This window comes from Podarcis muralis, chromosome 4 (genome assembly GCF_964188315.1).
Source record: "Podarcis muralis chromosome 4, rPodMur119.hap1.1, whole genome shotgun sequence".
In the NCBI taxonomy this organism is placed as follows: domain Eukaryota; kingdom Metazoa; phylum Chordata; class Lepidosauria; order Squamata; family Lacertidae; genus Podarcis; species Podarcis muralis.
The window spans coordinates 62932541-62942191 of NC_135658.1; the positions used below are offsets into that span (position 1 = coordinate 62932541).

At 43.3% G+C, this 9651-nt stretch overlaps 1 protein-coding gene across 3 annotated transcripts in view; it reads right to left on the reverse strand.

The window, feature by feature from the left end:
- IL1RAPL1 (interleukin 1 receptor accessory protein like 1) overlaps positions 1 to 8714 on the reverse strand; it is a 648622-nt gene extending 639908 nt beyond the window's left edge. Inside the window, exon 1 of one of the 3 annotated variants that reach the window (XM_028727454.2) lies at positions 7661 to 8714. The gene's annotated coding sequence lies outside the window, so the exon portion shown is untranslated. The remainder of the gene's footprint in view (positions 1 to 7660) is intronic. The other 2 variants (XM_028727453.2, XM_028727452.2) reach the window with 2 other exon arrangements.
- Positions 8715 to 9651: the final 937 nt, after the last annotated feature.

Here is a 9651-nt window from a genome sequence, read left to right on the forward strand (position 1 = left end):
GGGACCCCAGACCATTAGGTCCAGTTGTGGCCGACTCTGGGGTTGCGGCGCTCATCTCACTTTATTGGCCGAGGGAGCCAGTGTACAGCTTCCAGGTCATGTGGCCAGCATGACTAAGCCGCTTCTGGTGAACCAGAGCAGCGCACGGAAACGCTGTTTACCTTCCCACTAGAGCGGCACCTATTGATCTACTTGCACTTTGACATGCTTTTGAACTGCTAGGTGGGCAGGAGCAGGGACCGAGCAACGGGAGCTCACCCCATCGCGGGGATTCGAACCGCCAACCTTCTGATCGGCAAGCTCAGTGGTTTAACCCACAGTGCCACCCGCGTCCCAGGTAGATGAGTCTAAAAAGTGATGGTGGCTCCTTTACCAGAAGTAATGTTCACCCATGGCCTATCTGACTCTCAAGTGTCACATTGGTTTCCAGATGTGAACTATATTGGCATTATTTTCAGCTCTCCTACCCCACTACTACTCCAACTGTGAACTACAATGCAATGCTACAGTGTGTGTATAAAATAAGCCATTTTCAGTTTAACTTGCAGATGATTCTCTGCCAAGAAATGCAAAAGAGTACTGGACTTCATAACAGTAAAACAGTACTGGCATTATCTAGTCTTCTGCATTCACACTTTTGGCTCTACAGACTGAGTAAGGTTCAAAGAAGAGCAATGAAAATAGCAATTTACTTGAAATTCCACATAGTAATTTTTACAATATAAAGAATATATAAAGGAACTGAACTGGGTCTCTGGGAAAAAGAAGAGGGAAGGAAAATGTACATGAATAAACCAGGCTTCTTCCCAACTTAGTAATGAGAGTAGAAAATGAAAGTAATAGGAAGACATATTAAAAACTAGGAAGTACAAACAGAAAGTATCCAAACAACTCACAGTGTAATCCTAAATGGGGTCGTGGAACAGCTAAGTGGGGAATCTAGTCTTGCTGACTTGTGACAATCAGACTTGAAGATGTAAGCTGGTTCTTTCTTCATTTTCACAATGCCAGCTGCAGGCTGATGTAGCTGACTGGAAGTAAGATTGGACCCCTTAATGATCTGCAGGGTTTGGGATGCAGTGCCCCACCCCAGAAATGCCCTGTTTCTGCTTGCTTTCAAGCAGAAGAATGGCCAGTGGTAGCTTTCCATCTGGGGATATCGGGGGCCTCAGCACAGCCTGCCACCACCAGGGTTCCCCTACCATGGTGGAGAACCAGTGTATACCATGTTAATCTTTATAGCCATCAGCATTGCATGGGGCAGAGCTAGAATTGCACTCTCAATAACCCAAATGGCATTGAATAGTTTTGCTTTTTTCACATGCAGACTAGCATTGCCACAAGTAACTGTTTTGGGCCTTGATTTATACAAATGTATTGCAGTGTCATCATCTATATTTTTAAGGCTCATTTTAAATACGCCACATTTACAATAAATCAATCGTTATATCTTCATCTACAACCCCTGTTCTCTTGTGTGTTAACTTTTGCAATACTCCCATTTACTGACTCATTTATTACTATTTTTCTATCTAGAAAAAAAAAGTTGGTTAGTTTGTTACTGATTCCCTCCCCCACATCTTCTTTGGAAAGAGTTTTTATCTTAGGGACCTATTACAATCCATCTCAATACATTACCAGAGTGGATGAGTCATTCCTAGAAGTTTCTGTAGTCTGTAGGCTGAAAACTTTGAAATTTCTAATTACATATTTCCCCATAGCAAATTAGACTGAGCTACACACATTAGATTTTAATAGACCAAGTACTTATTGGTTCAAATGATAGGAGGTGTCAGCTATCCAAAGTAAGGACGATTTTCTATTTTTTAAGAAGCCATAAAAACATGGAAAACAAGTTGTGTCCTCATGAGAGACTGTGATCCAAGTTGTCATGAGAGATGGTTGCTTCCTAGCGCTCACTGAGGGTATGTCCTTATAGTAACCTTGAGCAAATATTTCAGTCCGTACCTGTCCCTCAGAGATTGGGCAGATGCACTGTCTCAACCTGCCTGCCTCAACCATTAGACAGACTTCAGCAGGTAACAAAGGAAGCTGAGCCATACCAGGTCAGACCATAGCAGACTGTACTAAGTAAGCAGCAAGTCTTCTGGTCTTAAGCAAAGATCTTCCACAGCAACTGGTTCATAATAATAATAATAATAATAATAATAATAATAATAATAATAATAATTTATTTGTACCCCGCCCATCTGGCTGGGTTTCCCCAGCCACTCTGGGCGGCTTCCACAGAGACCAAAAATACACTAAAATGTCACATATTAAAAACTTCCCTGAACAGGGCTGCCTTAAGATGTCTTCTGAATGTCAGGTAGTTGTTTATCGCTTTGACATCTGATGGGAGAGAGCTCCACAGGGAGGGGGCCACTACTGAGAAGGCCCTCTGCCTGGTTCCCTGTAGCTTTGCTTCTTGCAATGAGGGAACCGCCAGAAGGCCCTCGGCGCTGGACCTCAGTGTCCGGGCAGAATGATGGGGGTGGAGACGCTCCTTCAGGTATACTGGGCCGAGGCCGTTTAGGGCTTTAAAGGTCAACACCAACACTTTGATCCTTCTTTGTTTGTTAAACTAGCTATGCCAGGGTTTGAACCCTGGATATTTTGCATGTGGTATTTCACTCAACTATCGTTGCTCCCCAAAGTACAGAAGTTTTGCAAGTATGTTTGGCCTATACAATAGTATAATAGTTCAAAATGAATGAATAAAAGGAAACCCCCCTTTTTTTTTGCAGGTTTTGCCATGCTTCCAATTTAACACAGTTGTGCCACACTAAGAACTGTGAAGCTACCATTTAACTGAAGGAATAGTAGGGGATAGTTTAAGTCTTAACTATTCAAACAGTTGGCACATGTATGGACTGTACAAATGCATGTGTGCGTGCGAAAACACATATATAACTCAATGGAAACAATGTTTTTCACAATACGACAGTCACAGTATTGCTAGCTTCCCATTGATAAGGATTGTCTGAGTACACAAAACAGTCTAAGGAATACATATGCCTTTTGGATCAGTCCCTTTTATTTCAGTGGAAGGAGATAGTCAGTAAACCCAACAGAAGGCACCTGCAGATCACCCCTGCCTAGTCAACTGGATAGTAAAACTGTTATGGGTGGGGTACTAGACCTTTCCCACCAGCTGTAGATCATAGGCTAATAGTGCGTGTGTTCAGCTCATGCAACAATATGCACGTGCTACAAATGGCAGCATGTTCCACAACACTGACCAGCCTTGTTTTGTAGTTGCATTGTAGTCAACTGGCAATAGGACAATGAAGCAGAACAAAAGCATCCAGTGTCTAAAACTGTATGCAACAGTATGAGTAGATATCTTTCATGGAATAGAAAAAGTTGCATTCCTAGACTGTCCAGGCACAAAGACTATTCATTTATTAGCTGCTACAACTGAAATGTCATATGTGGAAGCAATATTCATCTTTTCCCTAAACACTGTTTATAAAAAGCATATCAAATCAATAAAAGCATTCATTATAACTTCATACCTCCTGTGGCCTCTCTCTAATCTATATTTATTTACACTGCAGAAGTCAAATGCACACATAATTGAATTGGTGAATTAGAGTGCCTCCTCCTTCCTTCTCCTCTCTCCCTTGCTTCAGACTCCCATTGAAAGACATACAGAGAGAGAGAGAGAGAGAGAGAGAGAGAGAGAGAGAGAGAATACACATACAAATATAACTAACCCAACAAACTGCAATTTTTGTTTCAAGGTCTTCAGTGTAAATGTTTCGTTCCATATCCCCTATGCATGATGGATGGTCACAAGATAGAGGCTTACAAATGAAAATGCTGACACAATCTTATCTAGAGCTGTGCAAATGGTGGTGCTGCTATAATTACACTTTATAACTTAAGCAACACTTGATAAGTTGCTACTTTTTAATCATATTAATCGGGACTTGGATGTTTCAATTGCCATAAATTATAAAAAAGAGAGGAGCCTACTCTGTAGAAATGGGAGGTTGGCCAAGCACTAAAAATTATATCGGTTATAAAATATAAAAATAGATTAATACACTTTACTGCAAACAAAGCAGATCAAAATACAGAAAAGTACTTTGGTAATTAGCTATGTTTTGTTTCAACAGCAGAACACAGAGTTAAGTAATTTCATGTTATACTCGAGATGCACATTACCCCAGTATCTACCAACAGATTATTCCATGCAAGTTTAATCAGAAATTTGCCTGAGGAATTTTATTCAAATCAATTGGCTGTGATTTACTATCACCCATAGATCAAGTCTGCTAAACAACAGGGAAACAAATTCTTAATCTTTCTTATCAAAAAGGAGTCACTGCAATTTTCTTTATGCCCTTGTTTTTAGAATCAGAGTTTCTATCTATCACTGCAGAAACCTGAAGGCCTAATTCTTTTTCAGGCTGACATTGATGACAAAATTAGTATTGACTTTACCGGCCCTTGAATTGTATCCTGGGTAGGCAAGGTTAAATAATATTTCTTTTTGTAAAGTTGAGAAGCAGTTTCCTGCATATCAGAAGAATATCCTATACACATCTTACACCAGCTGTTTGTACAGCATTGTACATTATGCAAAATATACATTAAAGATCATGAAAGCAAGGGTCAAATTGAATGTCAGTTCAATTCAGTGCACAGCTGGTGCACCTAAATTATGGAAATCAATGAGTTAATAGGCCAATGGAAATCAATGAGTTAATATCCTTGCAAATATTCTTATGATTTATGAATATATTCTTAATTATAAAGCCTTCCTTGTCTCACACCCTCCAATACTGCTTCCTTGAATAATTGCTCTCACAAAATACTTGGTTTGTTACAGGTCCTCTAGAGAGAATTGTTGCTCTGATGTAAGCAGCACAGGAAACCCTATAAGTAATTAAAGAATGAGAGTGTACACAGTGAATCGGAAGGGGAAAAGAGAGAAGTGTCAGAGAGAATTTCCAGCGTTAGGAACATTTCTGAAAATTACAAGAGAGATCCTAATGCAAGGGAGTTGCCATAGTGCTATTCTGACCCCTGAAGGATGGAAACAGGAGTTAATTTCCTATCTGTATTTTCCAATCACTTAATATATTCCATGAATGCCAAGCCCTACCCTGCATTAGTGCAATCTATTAGTGTCTGCCTCTCATTGCCCCCCCCTCCCGAGAGAGAAGACACAAAATGATGAACCAGTTTAAAATAGAGATGTGTAAAGTGGGTTGCTGGAAGACCAAGGTCCCCATCTGTTAATAAGCTGTGTGTACCTTTTGCAAAGTTCTTGAGAACTGGCTATGCCTTCTGCTTGACTAAGAAGAGGTGGTTGATGCATCTCAAACACTGCAGATCCCGTTTTCTCACTTCTCTCTAACCTATCTATTCTACACTGTACCCCCCACTTTTTTTGACACATTGAACCTACATGGTGCAAGAACACGGCTTATGTCTTGGTTAGATAATTTATTTCACAGATTCCTAAATGGAGGAATAAGGCTCTATACAGTTGTGTGTGTGCTTTCTTCTGGGGAGAAATTCTATGCAGGGTTTGCCCAACGTCAGTTCTATTTGGATGACAGGAGTAGTTGTGCTGGTAACTTTTCCTCATTGAAAGGTAGTCCCTTTTGTAAAGGATATATCAGAACAATGCCATGCTGCCCTCATTTAAACCTATGGAATCATCCACCTTTGATCTTGCCTTGAGTTTTATGTAATCACACTTCTCTGTGCCCACAATTACCTCGCTACCATCCTGCGTTTCAAAGGAGACAGCTGTCAGTCATGCCTAGGCAATACTCTTGGTTCTATTTTGAAACTGAAAAGGGAGGCTAGGAGGATGCTGGACCAGCAGATACCTTCCCTTAATTCGCCAAGCTGCTGCTTACAGTTTTCAAAGTTAATAGCCAGCTAAAGCTTCATGGCACATTTCCTGCCACCAAGACAAGTGGTGACCTAACACCTTCAACAATCAGAGGGAGTCTAACATTAGACACGTTTTGGAAATCGAAAGGGAAGCTTCTGTTGCTGTGTTCCCATTCTCTAAAGGAGCTTTCACCTGGGTGTGGCTGCCCTTCCATTCAACTCCCCCCCCCCATTTAATTTAGAACTCATTCCTCTTTAACCTTTTCAAGGAGAACTTCTGCAACAGAGATGGGATTTAAAAAAATAAATAAAAATAATGCGTCCCTCGGAACAGGTGTGGCTGAGTTAATCATGGTGATTCTCTGATGCTACTGTCCCGGAGAGAACTGTGCTGAGGAAGGCTGGGGGGTGGGTGGGATCTCAGCTCTTCCACAATAGCAAAAAAATGACTTTCTCCATTCCGTCGACGGTAGCCATCCAAAGTTAACTCAAGTGATTGATACACTGTATGATTATGTTATTAGATGCAATCAAGTTACATAATCATCGATTATGCACAGCTACATCTATCTTCCTCCATATCCAGCTGCAACCTCCCCTCCCATCCATAATGCATGAACCATCATCAGCTGCACATGGGAGTCTATATTCCAGCACACACTATAGAACTTTAGCATTGCAGTGCATTGCATTGTACCACGTCATCACTATTGATTCCCATAGTCACTCCCCCCTCCCCCTGATCCAAATGCATTTTGCAGAGAAAGGTTTAACAGTGGGCATCGCTCGGTGTGGAGGGAATTCCAGTTTGTTTCATCTCCACTCCACAGTTAAGTGCCCTGTGCCCATCTTGCCCCCAGCCAGCTGCAGGTAAGGCTGTGGCGAGATCCGATCTCTCCTTTCCCAGATCGCCAGCGCCTTTGCACGTGGCTGGGTCTTAAGGTGTCAAGAAGACATCAAGTTACCGGGCGAAAAAGGAAAACGCCTCTCCCAAAAGCAGGTGGGGGGAGGCGGGGAGAACAAAAGCCACCGAGGACAACCTGAAACAATTTGAGCATCCTGGTTAGCTCCTGCTACCCTTCAGGTTAGCTCCTGACGCCCCCGATGCCAAATCCACGAGCAAAGACATGAACCCTCCAGAACTAAAGCCTCACCGTGCCAAAATAAATCCAGATTGGCGCTTTAAAGTTCAGCAACTTGAACCCAAATAATAAAAAAATAAAATAAACGAGGGTTCTCTGTCTCCGTTGCAGCTCCAACCGAATGCTGCACAGAGTTGGGGGAAATATATTAATAAATAAATTAGCCTCATCTTTGAACCGAGAGATGGGAGCCCATTTCATGTTAAATAGGTTCCATCACCGGGGGCTCCTGTGACTGCTGTAGATCCCTTTGAGCCAGAAAAGGGGGGAAACCGGGGGTGGGGTGGGGTGGGGGGTGGGAGCAAGGAGGAAGCCTGTTTGCTCAGACTGCATTCAGGCCGATCTCCCACATCAAGGCGGCATGGTTGGTGGGGGAGAGAGAGAGACCTTGCTCGGGCTTTGATTTATCGCAAAATGCACTCTCAGAAATACCTACTGCAGTTGTTCCTCTGAACTGCCAATAACAACGAGATCTTTTCCCCCCTCCCCCTATAGATATATATAAAAATCCCCCCACCCCCCTCATCAGTGTAATGCAGCAATCGGGAAAAGTAGTCTTTTCAGTTGCAAGCTACCAAGTTTAGCAACGCCTCCGAGGGGCTTTTATTTTAATATAGCTTTCTATGCGTATATACGAAGAGGAAGAAAAATGAGCTTACCCACCACAGTCTTGCAAAATAGTCGTCTCCTTGTATCAGTCAGTAAGGTAATTGCTGGTCATCACAATGCGTAGTCAAGGAATCCAGGATTAAAAAAACAACAACAACAGGAAAAAAACCCAGAAAAACCCAAAACTCCTCCGGGTTCTTTTCCCTTTTCGCTGCTAGCAATTAAGACGAGGGAGAAGATGCCCATTCACGAGTGCCAAGTTCACCATCCAAGCAGATAATTCCATATAGAGCTCAAGATCCGTGGCCAGATTCGCCTCCTGCGAGTTCTCAAAGTGGCCAGGTTGCTCGCGCGGATGGTACAATCCAGGTGGGAAGCAGAAATTAAAATTAGAAGACGGGAAGAAGAGCGAGAGGGAGAAGGAGAAGGAGCTGGCTCAGAAGGGGGGAAAGCCAGAGGGAGAGACGGATAACCCCAGAAGTCCGCGAGCTCTTGGACAAGGAAAGGAGTCCTGGCTTGTGAGCATGGAGCCTTCTCAAAGCTCCTCGATGCACCTGGAGAAATCCCAACGCCACCATGCAGTCCCCGGGAAGCAGGAATCCGAGGGAGATTTCACAAGTATCCTACAATCACCGATCCGACGGGGTTTTCCTGGTACTGTACCGCTATGTGGAAAGCACACACGGCTCCTGCTGTTGGAGAGGAAGTCTCCTGGGTCCTAAAACTCTCAAATCGGCACAGAGGGGATTTTTCCCCCCTTAAAAAAATGTATTGGAAGGAAAAGAGGGAGAGGGTGGGGGGAGGGAAATCCCACAGTTGTCGGTTTGCCCTGAATGATGCTAATCTTCTGTGCAAATGACAAGTGCACCAACCCCAAGGAGCAGGTCGTGATGAATTAAAGGCAATCCAGCCCAAATATCCTAAGGAAGAGAAAGGGAGGGAGGGAGGGACGAAGGCAGAGAGGGAGCGTGTGTGTGTGTGTGTGTGTGTGAGCGAGAGAGAGAGAAAGAGAGAGAGAAACTGCAATGCATAAACGATTCCAGTGTTTCTACAAGATCGGCTCATTTGATTGAATGCATTCTCTGCTTTGCTGCAAGTCATAAAGAAGGTACTGTTACTGCCACCCAATGGATACTTTAGTACTAGCCAATCCACAGTCAACTGCCTCTCTGCAAAGCGTTAGAGAGGAGACTGATTTGAAGGGGGGGGGGCGGGCGGGTGAGGGACAGGAGAGAAAGAAGTCATTTCTGCCTACTACCGGTGCCAAGGACACACATTATCACCCACAGCTCCTCTGCCCACTTTTCCATGGGGCTTGGGAGGCTGGAGACCCAGCCCAAGCTAAGCCAAAAAGCTTGTATACCAAGTCCTACACTGATCGGTGGTTGTGTTCTCTTCTCTCCCTCCCTCCATGAAATTTCCCAAGTGAAGGGTTGTTTTAAAAGCGATGATGCATTATCTATTCTTGGTTGGATTTGTGTGTGTGTGTGTGTGTGTGTGTGTGTCTATAAAGCAAACTGTGGGCCTTGCTGTTGCCATGGGATCTTCTTTGTACAAACTCTCCGAACTGTGTGGGAACAGTGCTGGTTGGGGGGGGGGGTTTGATGTAATTTTTTTTTAAAAAAACTCTTTTTATAAACTCTCTTTCTCTCTACCACCCCTTTAAAAATTCTGAAAATAGGTAAGAAGAATCTTGCTGCATTGTTGCCAATTAAGACTAACAGGAGCTGCAAGGTGTATCTAATTAGGAATTTTAATTACTTCACCAAAAACAGAAAGGTTCAGTTGCAGATGTCTGGAGCATCAAACAACTGCTCTGTGAAATTTTACACTTCGTTTTTTTCATCCACCTCCTTTATTCCTCACCCCCCCCTAAATCTAGATATAGATAGAGAAGGCAGTGAGGCCTTCTACATGAGTAAATGTGTGTGGGAGGTGGGGAAGAGAGGGAAGCCGGAAGGCGAACTCTTGCAAGCCTGGGGGTGGGAGGGATCATAAAAATCAATGGGACTTCTGAGTAAACATAGGCACAAGCTATAAG